At 35.2% G+C, this 21,848-nt stretch overlaps 1 long non-coding RNA gene across 1 annotated transcript in view; it reads left to right on the forward strand.

Moving 5' to 3' along the window:
• LOC137228920 (uncharacterized) overlaps positions 1–21,848 on the forward strand; it is a 320,233-nt gene that overhangs the window by 15,447 nt on the left and 282,938 nt on the right. The window contains exon 5 of the long non-coding RNA XR_010945406.1: positions 145–282. This is a non-coding gene — a long non-coding RNA (uncharacterized lncRNA). The remainder of the gene's footprint in view (positions 1–144; positions 283–21,848) is intronic.

Here is a 21,848-nt window from a genome sequence, read left to right on the forward strand (position 1 = left end):
CTTCTCAGACTCTTTTGTATCCAGGAGTGGCAATGTAACAAAAGTGTAGGTGATGAGGTCCAAATATGTTTCTGCTGGAGACTTCTGGGAATATTTTTGTTTTTCTAATACCGATATTCTTTTTGTCCCTTTCTCTCTCTCCAGGCTACAGCACAACTGAAGAGAGAGAAGCCATCTTGCCTCCATGATTGGACAAACATGAAGATAAAAGCTTCCCTGTGTGGATGATAGAGCAAAATGATAGAAGGGGCTCAGACTCCCTTCCTTCAGACTTCTTGATATGTGAGGAAAATAAAATGCTATTATAAGGTTAAGCTACAGAAATGGGCCTCTATTTTATTCGACTAAATATGTCACAATTCAGACAGTGTCCATTAAATTGGTAAAAGTATCCACTTTAAAGGGTTAATCTGAGGGACCCACCAATACGTTACACAATCAAATCTCAGAAAAAATTAGTTTTTTTAATTCATTGTAATTTTGAAATTGATCTTTCATAGTCTTTTAGTTATCAAACTATTAAATACATTTGACCGTTCAAATAATGTTGTGAATAATGCCAATGAATCCTGTTATTTTTCTCAGTGTGAGTAGGATTGTGTGTGTGTGCGTGCGACAGATTGTTACCTGTACTTCTACCAAGTTATAAATTGTAAGTTCCTTGGATTTTATTAATTTGCTGGAGCAGCTCACAGCACTCAGTAAACAAGTTTATTTACTAGAATACCATGGAAAAGTTGCGTAAGGCAAGGGATGGGGAAAGGGCACAGAGATTCCATGCCCTCTCTGAGAACACCACCCTACCTGCATCTGCACTCATTCAACCTGAAAGCTCTTTGACCTTGTCCTTTTGGGGTTTTTTGGAGGTTTCATTACAGTGGCATGATTGATTAAATCACTGGCCATTGGGTATTGATTAAACCTCCAGTCCCTCTCCCCTCCCTCCCAAGGGGTGAGGGAGGTGTGGAGGCAGGGCTGGGACTGAATATTCCAACCCTCTAGTCATGTTGGCTCCCCAGGCAACAAGCCCCCAGCCTTAGTTGCTTTCCAAAAGTCACCTCAATAACATAAACCCAGTTGTGGTGGAAGGGGGCTTGTTATGAATAACAACACACCCAGTTCATCTTTATTAATTTCAGAACTGAAGACAGGAGATCAAATATTCTTACAAAAAATGTTCCCATTGCTCTTATAGCTCAGGAAGTTCCAAGGATTTGGAGATCTGTGAGCCAGGAACCTGGGATGACGACCAAATATTTATTTCTTATTATAACTCACAATATCACAAATTAATATACAGAGGTCTTTAAGTTAGGGGAAAAAAACAAATATAGCCATTTCACTGATTATTAACTTAAGCCCTCAAGTTAAAATGTCCTTGGTCAAAGTCACAGATGTTATTTGCTATTTGCTCTGAGAATAAAAATGGTCACTTTGAACATCACATAAACCATCCCTGAAATAACTTCTCTCAACCTCCCATCTTCTCCCATTGACAGAAGATGAAAAGTTTCTAAGTCAAAACAATCTTGAAAAGAAGGAAAACAACCAGAGTCTAGGAGAGGTTTCCAGTAACTGCATGGGCAATGGCTAAGATGAAAAATAATTGGAGGCCATAGCATCCTTTGCCCCTCAAAGGTGAGCAGTACCTAAGAGGAAGAAAGCTGAGCAAGACTACAGTTTACACCTACCATCCATCCCTAGTTCAGAGATGCAGGGATTTTGCCAACCACAAATTTGAACAGCCATCTATTTACTGAAATATAACAAACTTTCGGTGGCAGCTAGGGACATTGCCTCTATAGACTTCACTACCCTCCAAGTACATATAGTTCTCAAACCCTCAGAAAATTCAGTTCCCAGTAAAACACTATGAATAAAAGGAGTCTGTGGTGGGGATATACTGAGGAAGTTGGTAGGCAGAGAGGAAGAAAGAAATCTTCCCTGACCAGGAATTGAACCTGGGTGGAATTTGCTAAGAGCATATTTCATAAGTGTTCTCACCACACACAAAAAAATTTGACTTAAAAAAATAGTAAGTATATGAGAGGGTAGATATGTTAATTAGCTTGATTGTGGTGATTATTTTACAATGTATATGTTTATGTATATCAAAACATCAGTGTATTTGTATAACTTAAATATATGCAAGTTTTATTTTTCACTTATACCTCAATAAAGCTGAGGAAAAGAGGGAGATTAGGGGAAAAAGTGGTGAATGGAAACTTGCCATGTGGTGTAACTGTAGGCGAGGACAGTGATTGTGAGCAATGCTTGGGAGGTATGGGATTTCCATATACTACTTCAAGAGAAAAAAAGTTAAGTAAACACAGCCAGAATAATCCAGAAATAAGTTCTTATCCTAGAAGACAGAGAACCAGGCAATAGAGTAAGGTTCCAGCTCACTACAAGCTTACTAAAAGAAATTATTCTGAAAACCACGTATGTTGATTTGCTTTTCACTTTAAGAATACAAGGAGGCTTCTATCAGCATTCAAGTAGGTAGTGAGAGAGCTATAGGAATCTATGTCCCCGCCCTTTTTGGGGGGGTCTGCATTGGGTCTTTGCTGCTGTGCGCCGGCTTTTTCTAGTTGTGGTGAGCGGGGGCTGCTCTTTGTTGTTGTGTGCAGGCTTCTTATTGCGTTGTCTTCTCTTGTTGTGGAGCATGGGCTCTAGGGGCACGGGCTTCAGTAGCCGCAGCACTCGGGCTCATTAGTTGTGGCACGCAGGCCCTAGAGCATGCAGGCTTCAGTAGTTGCGGCACGCTGGCTCAGTAGTTGTGGTGCACGGGCTTAGTTGCTCCGTGGCATATGGGATCTTCCCGGACCAGGGATCGAGCCTGAGTCCCCTGCATTGGCAGGCGGATTCTTAACCACTGCGCCACCAGGGAAGTCCCTATGCCCCCTTTTAATAGGCTAAACCAGACCAATTATATAGGATTGAGCAATCTTTATCTAAGGATGAGCACATAGCACACTAAACAAGCAAATAAACAACAGTTACCCTAAATAAAGTAAACAGACACAAATTGACTTATGAAAGAAATTCTTCAGCATAGAACAAAGGGAGAATTACTCTAAAATACTTATTGAAGTGATTTTACTATAACATGCAGAATAAATTATTTTAAAAATATCTAGAACTGAAGCAAACAGTCTACTTCAAAATATTTAGCAACACAGATGTCCTTATAAGCTTTGTGCAATGTTAAGGATAAAGAAATTGTCTTATTAAAATCCAGGTCCCAAGATATGTAGGTTACCTAGAGACCATAAAAAAAATACAAGAAACCTAAAGCAAATTACAGGAAAGCTTTAAAATTAAACCTTTGCAACATAAAATACTAAAAGATAATTGAGAGGTGTTCATAAGGCTTATTTTCTTTTTTTCCTTTTCTGTCAGGTGATAGGCCTGGGAGAAGACTGAATTCTTTTTACTTTCTGATATGCAAGTGTTCATAAATTCTGGCACTGACATAAAATCTCTGAAAAGTTTGCTCAAACACATGTCAGGGGGTCAAAAGTTAAAATTGAGAAGTAAAAAATAGAAAAATTTGAATAAATTGATAAATTGATTTATTTGATATTGATATGAGTTGATATAAGTGAATTGATTGATATGAGTGCATTGATATGAGTGAATCCAATTAATTTATGTACACATTAATGTAGACACAAGGGTAATAATTGTCACTTGAAAAACAAGATATGTAATTGGAAAAAATAAGCATAATAATCTATACCTCTAACTTGTAATCTGTACCACATATTAAATTAACAAAGATCTGTAAATGTAGGGATGGGTCAGTAAAAGCACATTGCGTGTCTTACATAAGAGGGAGGTCAAAAGTTACATTTCTTTGTTAAATTTGAAGCTAAAAAAATTATATAATCATGAACTTTATTAAAGAATACAAAGTAATCCCAAAGCAAAATTTTAAAATTCTTTCTTCTTTTAAAATTACTACTGAATAAAATAGCAAACAAGGCATAGTGCATTGCAAATGACTAAACATAAATATAACAGTAAAATAGCACAAAGTATGCAAATCAATGACAGGTTGACATGGATTCAGTTATTACAGTAAGCATAAATTAGATATCAACAGGCAAAGTGCATCAGAACTAATTACAAAGAAATTCAATTATATGCTCCTTCCAGAAATTAAAAAAAATTTTTTTAAGCTTACATATGTAAGTACCATGTCATATCTTTTGGTTTCATCTGTCTCTGGATATTTGGGCACTTGTTTCAAACCAACTGCTCCTTTGCATAGACACTAATCAACTTCTTATAGGCATAACCTGTGGTACCTTGCCTCATGCCCATGCCGTGTACTTCTTGCCTTCTGTCTCAGATTCTCTTGGTGCCGAGGTCTTAGCTGCAATAGTGTCTTCTTAGTCCCTTTATTCATGAGCAAGTTAGGTGTGCAAGGGAATTAATTTTCCATGGGGTATAATTTTGGCCAATGGGAGACAAGAGAGAATGGATAAATTCTTTACCCTTTCTTTGCTGGATAAAAGGCCCTAATATTCACTCATTTCTGTGGTCGCTTGAAAGATAGTGCCACATGGATAAGCAAGCAGTCATACTACATACTAAGCAGTAGACAGTATGATAACCTATCCTTGTATTTGCTTCCCCCCACCCTTCCGTCACTTTCTATTTCCTCACTCCTATGCCCTGGGAATGCATTATCTTAAAAGATAGTTATATAAATGTCTCTGACTTAGGCTTTGTTTTCTGGAAACCTCAGGGCAGGACCATTGATAATAAGAAAATTCTTAGAAAATAGACTACAGTGATGGGATTTTAAAGTTGGATTACTCACCTGTCTGAGAACAATAAGGATTCCAGTTCTAGTGGTGGTAGGAGGCTGAAAATTTCTGACTGGCAGTAGCATCATGTTTACTAAGGCTTTCACCTTTTTTGCTTTGGAATAAAGTACAGATGAAAGGAGAGGCACTGGAATATATGATGGTTATGGTGTTTTAAAAGTGTAGGGTCAACAATAATGATAAGGATTGTGTAGCCTGACTTTTCTTAATGGCATTATAACTTGACTAGAACAAATGTGATGAAAAATTGGAACTCCCTTATATGGTATTGAGAAGGGGTCAAAAGACTCAGGGAGTTGATAGTATTAGAATAGATTATCTATTTAAGACTTAAGCACCCATAACTTGATTAAGATCCCTGGGTGGACCCAGAAGACACACTCCATAAGGAATGCACTGCTGAGTGGACACCAGTATCTTTAAGAAGCATCGTTGGTGGTGATTGCACTCTGCAGGCTGTAGTTGATGGTGTCTGGTTGTTGCTATTGAACTGGGCTCTTTAATATCCTTGGGAATCAGGCCAGGGAATAGCATTCAATTACCAGAGGCAAAGAAGATGTAATTACCAGACTTGCCATCAAGTTGCCTTGACCTTCAGTGATCTGTGGTAATAGCTAATAGGTCATGGCATTCTTAGCCATGAGATAGATGAGTAGATGCCTATGAGAAATGGAGAGAAAGAAAAAAAAGATGAGACAGAGGCTGACATCAGCTGCTAAAATAGGAAATTGTGGTTCCTCACCCAATTTCCAGATCTAAGTCAGTTCTGAAATCCAGAACTCATTGATTGAAGCTCAAGATCCTCTTGAGAATGAAGCCTGCAATGCCACATTAAATTTATAGAATAATTATTCCCTCAATTATTCTCTTAAAGTGACCTGGAGCCATTTCCAGGGTAACTGAACATTGAGGAATGAAGAAAATCCAAACATTTCTAGGACTGTTAGATGTAAGGTCTGAGCTGACACTGATGCAATGGAAACTGAAACACCACCATGGTTTTCTGGTTAAATGGGAGCTTATGAAATCCAGGTGGAGTTTGACTCAAGTTCATTTCAGTGTATCCAAGTATCTTTGAATCTAATCTGTGGTTATTTCCTTGGTCCGCATGTGCACGATTGAGAGAAAAATGCTTGGCAGCTAGCAGAACCCAGTCATTATAGCCTGTGAATGGTAGTCATCAGGGCATCTAGAGCCAAGTGGAAGCCCCAGAAACCACACACCCATCCTGAGGAAAATCGTAAATCAGAAGCAATACTATATTATGAGAAGAACTGCTGAGATTAATATCACTATCAAACACCTAGAGGATATAGGGGTTATGGTCCTCATAGCGTTTCATTCAATTCACCTGTATATACCCTGAAAAAAATGAAATGGATCTTGACAAGTATATGTATTAACTATAAATTTATTCATGTGGCAGCTCCAATCACAGCTACTGTATGATACCATCTGCCACAGAAGCTGCTATTGTGACTACCACTTGGTTAAATGACAGTAGATTAATACAGTCTTTGGCACTTTTTATAGGATTAACATTCTTGCAGATAAATATGTACTTTCCAATTCCCTTCATTAATGAGGATCAAATTTGGTTTTTATTCACATGGTAAGAGCAGGAGTTCATATTTACTCCCTAGCCCAGGAATATGCTACGTATCCTCCTTTCTGTCACAGTAGAGAATTCAGGTATCTTGATCACCTTGACATAACACTAGACTAGTAGTACATTGATGACATCATGATAATAGGGTTTGATGACTAGGAAGTGGAAAGTACACTAGATATTCTAGTAAGATATCTGTGTCAGAGAGTGGGAGAGAAGTCTCATGAAGATTCAAGGGACTGCCACAGTTGTAGAGATCCAGTGGCCTGTGACATGCCAAAACATTCCTTCTAAGACTAAGGACAAGTTTTTGCACTTTGCATCTGACATCCCTGATTGAGACTTGATAGGTAACTTCTGATTTTGGAGGTAGCACACCCTGAACTTGAGAATGCTGCTCTGACCCATGTACTTGGTATCTTGGAACCTGTTCATTTTGAATGGGGCCTAGAGGAAGAGAAGAATCTGAAAAAAGACCCAGCCTGAGGTCCCTTGCCGCTTGGGCCTTATGATTCACCAGATTTGACAGAAATGATATATCTATCAAGGAAGAGTTTGCTGAGTAAAATCTCTAATATGTTTCCAGGATTTGGAGGAAGATTATGCCTTCTCTGTCAGAAAACTAGTCTCAATTTTAGCAAACATTTCGGCCACGATAATGGATCCTACTAGAAACTGATAGCCTGACCATGGGTTGCTAACTGACCATACCACTGAGGTTTTCTTTCCTAAGCTGGATATTGTCAGATCCATCACATAAGACTGGGCAGGTGTAGAAGCAGCGTTTGGATTTCAACCTGAGCACATCCAGAATGTACCAGTAAATTACACAAACAGAAGGCTCAGACTTCCATGTCACTTGTCTCTGCTATCCTCAGAAGCAAGAATAGATAGTTGTTGTATATGTTTTGTTAAATTTATAAGATGGTATCAGCATTACAAATCTTATTTCTTACTTTTTATAGTCAGCATTATATATTTTAAAAATCTATTCTTTTTCTTTTATGTACAACTAATTGGTTTCTTTTTACTAATGTACATTGTTCTATTAGAACACATTGTCAACGTATTATCTATCTATTTCATTAGCATTCAACAGTTAAGTTACTCCAGTTCTTTACAGCAAACAATGTTATGGTCAACATCCTTAATAAATATCTCTTCCTTTTTCTCATTATTAATGAGATTAGGGTAACTATATATTGAATCATTCAAGTTTTACTTCTGTTATTTTTTCTCCCTTGGTTATTTTCTACTGGGTTCTACGGAAGTCACTGAATATTTTACATATTAATTCTTATTATTTATTCATAAGTATTGAACCCCAGGCTGTCACTTTAGTCTCAGTCCTGTGATTGAAATGAAATCTGTAACTGACCACTCAGATCCTTGTTCAGGACCAGAGGGTTTATTCCCTCATTGATGAAAAGTGATTCTTGCAGGCATCCCATAATAATCATCCCTCATTAGGAACTGCCTTGGGTGGAGATATTTGTCTCACCCAATTTCACACATGCTTCCCAGGGCAGTTTGCATCCAGTGACTGGTAAATGAAGGGAAGTTTGGCCCCAGCCTCTCTCCAGCTTCAGAGAAGAAGCCTTCATTGATACTGCATCATAGCACTATTTCTCCCTCTAACCCAATTCTATTTTTTTCCCTTCCCTCCCTATCACAGGTGTTGACCTCAAGAACAATCCATAATAAACCTGCTCAGTAATCTCTTTCTTACGGTCTGGTTCCTAGGGACACAACCTGTGTGAGTGACAATTATTAACGGAAATTCTTACTTATGTTGCTCAATTCTCATATTAGTCAAAAGTCAAATTATGTTTGCTTTTCTTTTGTGATTTGGGCTTTTATATCTTGCTTCAGTAAACATAATCTATGGTTAGCTTGGTTATACTTTCATTCTCAAGCCTTTTATCCGTTTGGGATTTTTTGTGTGTTTTTGTTTTATAATAGTATGTGCTAGAGGTCCAATTTTATTTTTGTAAATAAAATTTTTAAGTAGTAAATCAAGTTTCTAATCTCTTACAAAAATGTCTGTCATTTCTCCAAAGTTATGTACTATGTCCTCTATCATAAAACAAATAATCTGTTTAAATCCTTATTTTTCTATTCCTTCAGTCAATTAGTCTGTCCCTGCACCAGTTCCACACTGATGGTTTTCCTTTGGTGCTGCATTCTGTCTTAATACCTAGTAGTAGTATTTTCTTTCTTTATACTTTTTAAAAAATTGCTTTAGCAATTCATGGAAATTTATCTTTCTGTATAAATTTTGGAATAAATTTTTCAAGTTCTTTTCAAAATCTAGCTTTGGTGTTGAATAACAATGAATTTACAGATTAATTTCAGGACAATTAAAATCTTTAAAATTTTATTCATTGTATTCACGAGTATATTATATCATTACATTTATTCAGATCTACTTTGATATCTTTTAATAGAATTTTTAAAAAATCTCCATAAACTTATCAGGCAATCTTTGCTAGATTTTTTCTAGGCAATTGGTAGTTTTTGTTGTTATCACAAATGGCATCTGTTTTTCATTTTATCTTCTGGTTACTTATTGCCAATGAAAAGTCTTTGTTGAATATACTTGAAGAAGGATTTACTGAGCTGAAAGATAAGATTGAAGAACTCTTTCAGAAGGCATTAGCGGGGAATAAAGTGATGGAATGAAAAAAAGTCTAAAGATATGGAGACTAATAATAGTAATGGCAATACCCATCACGAAGGAAAGACAATATTTGAGGGAAAAAAGTGTTGATAATTTGTTAAAGCTAATGCAAGATGTAAGACTGCAGTTTAAAAGGGCACATAAAGAACTGAATAGGAGAGATAAGTGGAAAAAAAGTTCCTCATTGAGATATATTATAGTGATTTTTAAGATTACTAAAAAAAAGGAAAACATGATTTTCAGAGAGAAACTAAAACTTGTCTTTCAGAACTAAAATCCAATACTTTTTAGCCCTGATTACAGCAACACTGAATGTAAGAAAGTTTTCAAGAAAAAGGATTTGAATCTGATATTGTATCCAGCTAAGATATTATTTCAGTGTTAGAGCAAAAAAATAAGATATTAATTATCAGAGTCTAATAACATGAAGAATCTCTTTAAAAGAGTGTGTAAAGATTTAGCTTTTGAAAGAAAGAAATTGATTCCAAAAGCAAGAAATTGCTATGGGATGGAAAAACATGTAGGAAACAAAACAGAACTTATTGATGTATAAATAAGTAAGAATTTAATTGTTTGTGTAAGCACAAAAATCCAAAACTAAAACTTCAGATGACACTAGTGTTATGGAAGTTGTTGGGGGAAGACAGGGAGGTGAGAAAGGGAATTGTGTTGACATTTTGTCCTGTTCATTGTGGGGAAACATAGTTGTTCATGAGGTTATAGATATTGACAGGGAAACATAGACAAAATATTAATCTTTTTTATCCCCGCTGCTTAGAGCATTGCCCAGGATACAATCAGTGATGAAAAAAAAATATTAGTTGAAAGAATCTTACTAAATTAATAATGACCATCAAAATAGTAAAAATAGAATGCATATAGTTGATCCATAAGTAACATATAATTGAAATCAGGGAAATGGGAAACATAAAATAAATTGCAGTAGGTGGAAAACATAAAATAAGAGTACACAAAAAATAGTAATAAAAATAATTTATGGTAAAATTCAATAATCAATGTAGGTAAAACAACAATCAGAAGACAGTGACTCTCATATTGTAATAAAAATTAGAGCTAGGTGTGTTGTCTAAAAGATACTCATTTAAAGCACACAGACACATATACAGTAATATGCAGAAAAATTGATTTCTATCAATCATAGAAAATATATATCTGGAAAATATCAACTAGAAATTTTAATATCAGAAAAAGAGTAGAGATTAAAGTGAGAACTGTCATCAGAGATGGATGTTATATATATATGAAAATAAATGTAAAACAGGAAAATTGTAATCATCAATATGCAGCTGAGAGTATAGGCTCAAAGTATATAAGCAATAGCTGATATCTGATATGAAGAAACATGGTAAACAAACACATATTTTACAGAACTGTGATGCATGGAGAGCGATAAAGGTAAAGACAATGTCAGTGGCATGACTAATAATTTGATCTAACGGATATGTCTGGAACCTCATATCAAACGAACATAGAATACATATTATTTTCAGATACATGGAACATTCGCCAATGATGATGGTATACTGAGCCCCAAAAGAAGTTTCCAAAAATTTCAATTAACAACTTACAATCTATATTCTATAACCACAATGCAATGAAGTTAAAAACCAAGAAAATAATGTTTAGGGAAAAAATAGCTATTTCTAAAAATTAGTATGTTACCAATTACCCTTTGGTTTAAAGCAGAAATTATATGGTAAACTTTGAAATTCGTACATTTAAATGATAATGAAAGCACTCAGAGTCAGTATCTGTTTGCTGCTGAAATGTAGAGGAAAATGTATCAATTTATAAACATTAATAATAATATAAGAAAGATGGAAAACTAAGCTAGGAAAAGAGCAACAGAATAAATTTTAAAAAGAGAGAGAGAGAGACAGAGAGTAGAGTGCATAATAATAAGGCTAGATGAAGTAATGAAGAAGGAAACAATTTAAAATGAAACAATGTGAAAAGACTAAGAAACTTCTAGTGATGTGAATTAAGTTAAAAAAGAGAGAGAGAAGATGCAAATAAACAATATGCAGAATGCAAGTGAGGCAATAACTAAATATAAGCAAAATTCTACACGTGTAATGGATGACTATACATCAAAATTTGAAAACTTAGATGAAATTCATATTTTCTGGGAAAAAACTATCAAAACTCCCTTTGCCCAGAAAAAAAAAAAAAAAAAAAAGCCGGAGCAAGATGCTTTTAGATGAGAGTTCTGTAAGTCTTTAAGGAACATGTATCTTCTACAATTTTTCCATCAAAAAAAGAAAAAGAGGAAAGCTGATCAATTTATTTTATGAGGTTAATATAATCTGGATACCCAAACTGGGTAATGATAGTACAGGATAAGATAGAAATTCTTAGCAAATGAGAAAAGAGAAAGACAATTCTTTTAAAAAAAGAATAAAAGAGTACAGAATATCTACAGTAAGAATCTTATTTAATAGAGATATTTTAGATTCATTCCCCTTCAGACAAGTGTCAAGACAAGGATGGTTGCTATCACTGCCATTATTCAACACAGACTGAAGGTCCTGGACAAGATATTACTGATAAAAACAGAAAAATAATAAGAAATAAAGATAATAGGAAGAAGTTAAAATGTCATGATATGAATATCTTCATGGAATGCCCAAGATAATTTATAAGCAAATTTTAAAATTAACATGAAAATTCAGTTAATTTAAGGGCTGAAGGAATAATGTAAGGAACACCCCATATGACCACCATCCCAGAAATGAAATGTGCAATCATTTTGTCAAGTTTGTTCCGTATTCCTTTTTAAAATAGCAAGTATACATTTACAAGAAAATTCATTATAGCATTGTATGTTAGAGCAAACAATTGGAAACAATCTATTTTACATTAAAATTTTAAAGTTGAAGGAGCAATAATCTCAATCTCTGTCTGTTCTACAAAAATTTTCAATTAACTTAATCCAGAATTTTTCCTCCAAACTCTTTTAGAACACATACTATTGTTTCTCACAATCACCACATATTCAGGCACACATATACATTTCTAACAGAGTTTATAAGAATAATTACCTTGAAATCAGAGGAAATTGATTTATTAAGAAAGACTACTTGAAGACTATTGAATGGACAGTAATGAATGATAGGTATGTCTTATTTGAAAAAAAAGTTACTTGAAGCTGATTTATGGATTTAAAACGTCAACATTGCAAAATATTAAAAGTCCATGCTCCTACCCTGGTCAGGACTTTTCAGATCTTCTTCTCTAACAAATTTCAAATATTTAAAATATAGTTTTAAACAAAAACTGTATCACTTGGAGTCTTCCAAGAATGTAGCTGGCCATTCTAGAAGCTATAAATAAGAGAAAATTGGCAAAGTCTAGATCACTGGTTCCAATGGAAATATAATTCTAGCCTTACAATTCTTAAGCTTAAATGTGAGGCACATATGTAATTTAAAATTTTCCAGTAGGCACATTTAAAAGTATAAATAAACAAAATTAATGTAAATAATACATTTTAACCCAATCTATAAAAAGATTAGCATTTTAGCCCATAATCTATATAAAATATTAGTATCGAGATAATTGACATTTTTAATAGCAAAATTTTAAAAATTTAGTGTGTATTTTACCCTTTTAAGACCATCTCAGTTGTATTATCCACATGTTCAGTGCTCAATAGCCTCATATGGCTAGTGGCTACCACATTGGATAGCACAGGTCATACTGCATTGATTACTATGATGCATTGATTTATGTAATGGATATAGTATGCTAATCTGGTGAAAGCAAACACCAACATTTAGGAATTTCTAGTATGTGCTAAACACTGTGTGAAGTACATTATATGGATTATCTCATTTAATGCACAGTAAACCTATGAAGTAAATAAATACTAATATTATTCATATTATTTCCATTATATGATTGAGAAAGTTGAGATTAAACACATATTCCAATGGACTACAGCTAAGACCATGCAGAGCAGAGAATCAAGCCAGGCTTGACTGCTTCCTAAACCTTTACTTTTAATTACTTTATACCATACTGGCTGCAGTTTGGATGACGGCTGGCACTAGGGTCATGGCAATGTGGGGGAAATAAGTTTGAGAAATATTCAAATGATAAAACCAGCAGGATTTGGTGATGAGATATATATGCAGGTTGAGGTAAATATCAAGGACAGTGTGGGTTTGGGGATTGTACAAATGGTCAGATGTGTGACTATTGCTGAGATAAGGAATATTAGAGGGGGGTCGATTTTGCGAGAAGCTTCTAAGTACTCCATACTTCAGATTCTGAACATTGCTACCATCTTGGTAATTATATTAAGCCTCTGCTAGCAAATGTGAATTTAAAAAGACCCTTCATTTCTGCTAGTTATTAGACTAAACAGCAGAGAAAAGGAGAAAAATAAGGTATTAGAATAAAATAAAAGAAAGCCTCTATGATCACTCCCTTTTACAAATAGGAAGAAAAATGATATAACTGAGAAAATAATTTATAATTTATTTGGACTTAACAAACTTTTTCCAGATCAATAATACAGATGAAATTTATGGAAAATAGAAAAATTTAAATTGTTACTGTTTTAAAATTTAGGGGATAAAAGCAGATGAATGCCTCAATAAATGGATTAAAAATAATACCACTTAAGTACTGATGTACTCTATCTCATCTTCACAACAGATTTTCAGTGTGAAACCTTTCTAGATATGAGTGAGATCTATGCTGCAGACCCAGTAACATATGGCTCAACAAGAGCCTTTATGGTATTTATGATCAATTTGAATGACAAATAAAGCACTATGGATTAGAGGTAGGCACACCACTTTATCCCACTGTTGTTAACACAGTTATTTATGCCTCTTCCTAGTTTCTTGATTCTGGCTACTTCATCTTAACTCATGGTTTTTCTGATTCTTTGCCCCATAAATTTGAATTCCTCAATGATGAGACTGAATTACAATTTTCACATTTGGCTTGTAAGGTAGGGATCTGAGATCAAGTAAGGCAGAAAATTTGGGGAAGAGGGCTGGAGGGATTGATAGAGTGAGAAAAGTTCTGAAATAGCTGCTCTGAGGAACAGCATAGGGAGGTAACAAAGTATGGTTAAAAGGATTGTCAACCTGTGCGCAAGGCTGAAATGTACAGTCAGAACCCCGCAGATACCAAGGGATGACTGATTACATATGTGTACGAAGAAACAGAAGACCTCATCAACTGAACATGAGCCTCGAGATTTAAACAGTAAAATAAAGTTCCCAGGTAGTGAGGGACAGGAGGTGATAGGATCTCCTTTACATTCATTGAGTATATAACATTAATTGATTTCAGAGAAATTAAAGACTTTTCTTAATAAAAGCTACTCAGGCAAGAGTTCACCTGAAGAGTAATATTTAGCTAAGATTATTCATAAATAGGGGATTCTGCTTCGTCTCTGTAGCCCTCAATCCAGCTTTGTCATGTCTGTTGTTTGCTTCATAGTGCATTGATCTTTTGTACGAAAATTTAGTCTAAAATGATACAATCTTTTCATTCAGTAACTACATAAAAGTGCCACCAAAGTAATTCACACCTCAAACTCCGTTCTGACACTGTAACTTTCTGTGCTTCCTGCTGAACCAGAGTAGATTTTTAACCAGCATGGTCCAGCAGGCTGACATAATCAGAGTGCTTTTTGAACATTGTTTGTGAGCAGGGCCTACCATGGAGTGAGACCAGTGAAGAGGTACTTGGCAGTAGTCTAATTATGAGGTGAAAAGGTCTATACCCAGGTAGTAGTGGTGACAATGGAAAAGCTATGTTAGCCAAAAAAAGTTTTCTAAGAAGAGGAATTAGGGAAAAAAAAAACTGACGTATTTAATGTGGGTGTTAGGGATAAGGAAGAAGTCAAAGGTGATACAATTAGAACCTAACATGTGATCATAATTATACCATTGGTAAGAGGAGAAACTGGATAGGATGTGCCTAGAAAAGTGTTGGAATAATGTAGAGGAGTTTAGACAAATTGTTGTTGACAGGATGATGGATGTTAGGTGGATATCTCGAGGTTACTTATATTTGCCATCCTAGCAGTAGGAGAAATGATAGGCATTTGTAGTACTCAAGATGTGCTGAGCTTCCCAGGTTGCATGTATTCCTTTTAATCCAAAAACTTAATCTTTCTTCATATGATCTCACTCTCTGACATTTCACATACCTTTCGACTTCTCAAGGTTAACAAACAAAACTCTTATCATCCTTATTATATCTTATATCTCATAAATGTGTGAAATCTTCTAGTGTCTCACCAGCTAAGACATGTTCTTATAAACTGAGAAACCCATTTATATGGATCTAATGGAATCATTTTTACCACAGAACCTAACAGCAAAATACTCTTGAGTATACAGAACTTCTTTCATGGAACTCATTTCTTCCTGCCCTGTTTCATATGTTTTTCTAAATTTCTTATCTCTCTATATATAGAAGCCATATATAAAAAGCTATATCTGTTTACTTCCTACTCTCCCAATCACTACATCCTACACCAGTAGTAACATTTAGCTGGCATTTGTAATGTCAGGATTGAATTAGGTAAGAGACGTCAGAATAAGTTTTTAAGACTCGTTTGCATAATTGTCTTAGTCACTTGGGAAGGTAGTGAACAGAAAGCAGAGGTAAGTGCACAGAGCATAAGAAGAAAGTCAAGGATGCAGTCTTGAAGAACACCCACATTTTGTGGCATTGAAGAAGAGGAAGACCTTGTGAAGGGGAGAGGAGAAATAAAGGGATAAAAGAATTACCAGTATATTTTAATGCCATAAGTAAGATCAGTGTTTCAAAAGGTAGTGATGGAATATACAGTTTTCTCTTTCTGAGCATTCAAGAGAGCTAGGCCCTGAGAAAAATCATAGATAACTTTGATAAAGTGGTTTTATGGAGTGTAGTGGGAAAAAACCACATTGGAAGGGGTTAAGGAATGAATGGTTGGTAAACAGTGAGAGGCATCCGTTTGATAGTTCATAAAAACTCATAGATCGGCTGTAGAAACCTCACAGACCACATTAATGTGCTCTTTTATCACACAGAATAATTTGAAATTTCATACAACATTAGTCAGGAAACTGAGTTCTGTTCTGTTACTATCAGTCTATTCGCAAGTTAAGGCAAGCTGTTTTTAAGTACTTCACTTTCTTACCTAAACTTATCCCCAATACCTAATTAAAGTGAAATTGGGGTTATGCTTATGTACCAGTGAAAGAAAATTACCACTTAATGGCTATTTAAAGTGTTTTTATTAAATTTAGAAGTAAATATAATTTTTATAAATTCCTGAGACTTTTATGTAAATATTAACTAATCAAAAGATCCTTAATTAGGTGGTGAGAACAGATTTTTTATTTTAGAAAACATGGTCATTTTCAGGTTACTGTGAAAAAAAACTCTCAGGAAACTCAGATAAGACATATTCCTTGTTTACAAGGATCTCATAATCAACTAAGAATATAAAGTCAGACTGCTAAATATGTATTATTATAGGAATAATGAGTTTGTCTCCATTCTCTAGTCCTATTAATATCCTCATACATCCTCTATTCTACATCCAGTAAATGGTGTGGGAATGTTTTACTTAAGAATTATATCAATCCTACAGTAAAAGATAAAGCAATTCTTAAGCTTTTGTTAGTACTCATTATTGCCAAAAATGGCCATTAAAGGCTGACAGATCTATTGCTTGAAAGGGTAGTTGTAATGAGCTCCACATTTCCTAGGCACAGAAAAGAACCTGAGAAGGGGTTAGAAGCAGAAGGATGTACTACTAATTGAGTACTGACACCATTCACATCATAATGTAAAGCCATTTCTCCACTGTGAAAGAAGTATTCAGAGGAAATTATTGTTTTGAGAAAATGTTTCTTTCTTAATATGGCTGTGGGGTGTGTTATTACTGAGGATTAATATTTGTCCACAGATGATGGCTATGTATGGGTGTGTGAATGTGTGAGTCAAATGTAGCATGTGTGTGTGTGTGTGTGTGTGTGTGTGTGTGTGTGTGTGTGTGTGTGTGTTTGGTACAGTACTTGATGACCAGGAAGAATGAGAAGGCATGTACTGAGAGAGACACTGGCTTGCCAATACCAACCCTAGAATGTTCTTCTGAAGCCCACTTGTTCCCAATCATGGTATTATTCCACACTTAGTAACTTAGATTCTGAGAACTCCATTACTACAAATTATCATGTGCTGTTGTTTGCATTGTTGAGAGTTGGAAGAGCAAGAGGGCATTTTTAGCTTATGAATCTCCAGGACTGTTACTTCTTTCTCACAGCCCCTCGGAACAGTGAGTCCGCAGAGGGGTAATTTTAAAAAGGCTTCATTGTTCTTATACTACCCTTTTCCTCACAGAATCACCAAAAGGCTATATGGTGACTGTTGACTTCTTGGTGGCTTATTAAATGAAATAACAATGTAGGAAGAAGTTTAAAATCATAAACTAAATAGGACATTATCCATGGTTTCCCAAAAGTCTTATGGTTTCACAGGAGGTCTCCTCACAGGCCAAATCTGGTTTAAGAAACATTAGTTCCCTGTCTCAAAGTCAGTTGCTTTATCTCTCTTCTTCTGCAATAAAAAGAAAAGAATGGACAGAGATGCATCAAGAAACAATAGTGCCTATGGGTAAAGAAGGAAATACTTTGCATGCCAAGGAAGTTAAGTGGATGTTTAGAAGATTTGGAAACTGAAGACTGTCTGAAATTCTAGCTGAGGATGATTATTATGGACAATGTTTGTGCCCCCCAAATTCATATGCTGAAGCTTCAACCCCTAATGTGATTGTAGTAGGGGCTTTATGTAGGTAATTCAGGGTAAATGAAGTCATACGAGTGGGACCCTGATAGGATTAGTGTCCTTAGAAGAAAAGACAGGAAGAGAGGTCACTTGTGCATGCCCTTTCTCTCAGCCATGTGAAGACACAGTGAGAAGGTGGCCCTCTACAAACCAGGAAGAAAGGTGTTTACTAGGGACCAAATCAGCCAGCACCTTGATCTGGGACTTCTAGTTTCTAGAACCGTGGGAAAATATCAATACATTTCTACTGTCTACGTCACCCAGTCTGTGGTATTTTGTTATGGCAGTCCAAGCTGCCTAGGGATCTTCAACTCACAAAAGCAGAAACCATTCTGGATGGCCTTGTAAAAGGTAGGACTAGTCTCTTATTGAGGCATCCACATTGTTCAGTCCGTCCAGATGGTTCCACTTATTGTAAAATGTGCTTTCTGTGGAAGCATGCTTTCCCAGACATAGAAAATAAGCATCAACTCTCCTTGTCAAAGGATCTTCCTGTTAATTTACTTTCACATTTATTTAGCACCTGAGACCACAAGTTTCTTTGTTTCTTTGTTTTCCTCTCCCATGTCTATAATGGGAGAGGATAACAAAAATAAAAATCAAAAATCAAACCATAGTTTTATTTGTGAAACTAGTGAATTTTAGAGAAATTGCTCCTTTTAACTTATGTGTATATTGAAAAATTCTTACTCACTGAATAAATTAAATGTTAACCTGGTAAGTCAGGATAAAGATTTGTTTGAAGCCAAGTTTCCTTTTTGATTTTTGGAAGGAAAATTCCTAGAAGGATGTTATCATTTTCAGTTGTGGGAATAATAATATTGACACAATAATTTCAGTAACAGAAGTTAAAAATAAAGAGATAAATTTAGTAGTTTAAAATGCATGAATTATATTTAAGGTTTTACAGAAAAAAAAAAAACTTTTTCCCCCACATACATTAAGTGTGAGCATACATAGTATTTGGAGATGGTCATTTTTAACTACTAATATTCTGTTCTGTCATATAGAGTTCCAGGAAGAATACACTAACTATATTACTTCACTAATCTTAGTTTTTGCTTCATATAGATTTTTTGTCAAATTCATTACCTTAATGTTCATTTAGTACAGATGACAAATTTACAACTAATGAGCATCAAGAATTTTGTAGTACCTGCGTACTACATCTAGCATTTGGGGGAGAGAGAGAGGACGGGGTAAGAGAGGTAAGAGATGCCATGCTGCATTAATAGAATGCACTGTCACTTCAGAGATTATTACTAAGTGGAGGGATTACAATCATGTTCATTCATGTTTCTTTTTTTATTTTAAGGAAAAGCAGAATGATTATGACGAAAAGCTTTTACTTGTGAAAATTTTACTCAGCCTACTTATGAAAATCACCCTTTTTAATATTAGTTTCTTTTTTTTTTTACATCTTTATTGGAGTATAATTGCTTTACAATGGTGTGTTAGTTTCTGCTTTATAACAAAGTGAATCAGTTATACATATACATATGTTACCATATCTCTTCCCTCTTGCGTCTCCCTCCCTCCCACCCTCCCTATCCCACCCCTCTAGGTGGTCACAAAGCACCGAGCTGATCTCCCTGTGCTATGCGGCTGCTTCCCACTAGCTATCTATTTTACGTTTGGTAGTGTATATATGTCCGTGCCACTCTCTCGCTTTGTCACAGCTTACCCTTCCCCCTCCCCATATCCTCAAGTCCGTTCTCTAGTAGGACTGTGTCTTTATTCCTGTCTTACCCCTAGGTTCTTCATGACATTTTTTTTCTTAAATTCCATATATATGTGTTAGCATACGGTATTTGTCTTTCTCTTTCTGACTTACTTCACTCTGTATGACAGACTCTAGGTCCATCCACCTCACTACCAATAGCTCAGTTTCGTTTCTTTTTATGGCTGAGTAATATTCCATTGTATATATGTGCCACAACTTCTTTATCCATTCATCCAATGATGCACACTTAGGTTGTTTCCATCTCCGGGCTATTGTAAATAGAGCTGCAATGAACATTTTGTTACATGACTCTTTTTGAATTATGGTTTTCTCAGGGTATATGCCCAGTAGTGGGATTGCTGGGTCATATGGTAGTTCTATTTGTAGTTTTTTAAGGAACCTCCATACTGTTCTCCATAGTGGCTGTACCAATTCACATTCCCACCAACAGTGCAAGAGGGTTCCCTTTTCTCCACACCCTCTCCAGCATTTATTGTTTCTAGATTTTTTGATGATGGTCATTCTGACTGGTGTGAGATGATATCTCATTGTAGTTTTGATTTGCAATTCTCTAATGATTAATGATGTTGAGCATTCTTTCATGTGTTTGTTGGCAATCTGTATATCTTCTTTGGAGAAATGTCTATTTAGGTCTTCTGCCCATTTTTGGATTGGGTTGTTTGTTTCTTTGTTATTGAGCGGCATGAGCTGCCTATAAATTTTGGAGATTAATCCTTTGTCAGTTGCTTCATTTGCAAATATTTTCTCCCATTCTGAGGGTTGTCTTTTGGTCTTGTTTATGGTTTCCTTTGCTGTGCAAAAGCTTTGAAGTTTCATTAGGTCCCATTTGTTTATTTTTGGTTTTATTTCCATTTCTCTAGGAGGTGGGTCAAAGAAGATCTTGCTGTGATTTATGTCATAGAGTGTTCTGCCTATGTTTTCCTCTATGAGTTTGATGGTTTCTGGCCTTGCATTTAATATTAGTTTCTTATATGAACATATATGTTTCAGCACATTTAGAAATGTTTAATCAAATTTTTCTTTTTATCTTTTACTGTTTAATTGAATCAAATGCAACAAAAGTTAATATCAAAATATTTTTCTGTGCTCTTCTTTTCTGCTTAAGATCAGTTCCCCTACCACTGAAGATTGTTTAAAAATTATTATGGTAACTTGCATACACATAAATGGATATTTGTCCATTTAAATGCTTTTTACCCCGTATTTTGTACTATATATGAATGCTACAATTAAAATAGTTTCTCATTAGGGAGACAATATAGTGTTTACAGATGTAGTCTCTAGAGATACATTGTCCAGATTTTCATTCTACCCCCAATTCTGTCACTTCTCAGATAAGTGGTCTTAGGCATGTATCTCAGTTTTCACATCCATAAAACAGGGGTAATAATTGTGTATCTCAGAGGTTGTTTTGAGGTTTATTTGGATTAGTGATTGAAAAGCACTTATGATAGAAATGCTTTATCAGTATTTGCTCTTATATTTCCTTAAATACAAGCATAGAAGAGCAATTGTCCTTTGACCTATGGATCCTTAATAGCTGCATTTATGAGTAAATGACTTAGGGTCACCTTTTCTACATTTTGGAAGAGTTTATTTAGAATGACAGTTGTGGTTCCATGGAAATTTGAACGAACATTTCAGGAAAACTGTTCTAAAAATTACAGTCTTTGGGGGATGAAATCCTTTCCCCCCCCAATTTTATCCATAATTGTTTATTGATCTCTGTTCTTCTTTCTTAGATCAATTTTGGCCATTTAAATTTTTTTTTTTAGAAAAAATACACAGTGCATTTCATCAGTGTATTAGTGCTTGCACTGCCATAACAAAGTACTACAAACTGAGTGGCTTAAACAACAGAAATTTTTTCTCACAGTTCTGGAGGTTAGAAGTCTGAAATCAAGATGTCAGCAGTGTTGGTTCCTTCTGAGGACCATAAGGGAAAGATCTGTTTCAGGTCTCTCTCCTTGACTTATAAATGGCTGTCTTCTCCCAGTGTCTTTTCACATTGTTGTCCCTCCTGTCTCCCTCTCTTCATGTGGCATTCTATTTATAAGCATACTCCGTATGACCTCATCTTAAATAATTACATCTGCAAAGACCATATTTCCAAATAAGTTCACATTCTGAGATACTGGGGATTTCCTA

This window comes from Pseudorca crassidens, chromosome 8 (assembly GCF_039906515.1).
Source record: "Pseudorca crassidens isolate mPseCra1 chromosome 8, mPseCra1.hap1, whole genome shotgun sequence".
Lineage (NCBI taxonomy): Eukaryota > Metazoa > Chordata > Mammalia > Artiodactyla > Delphinidae > Pseudorca > Pseudorca crassidens.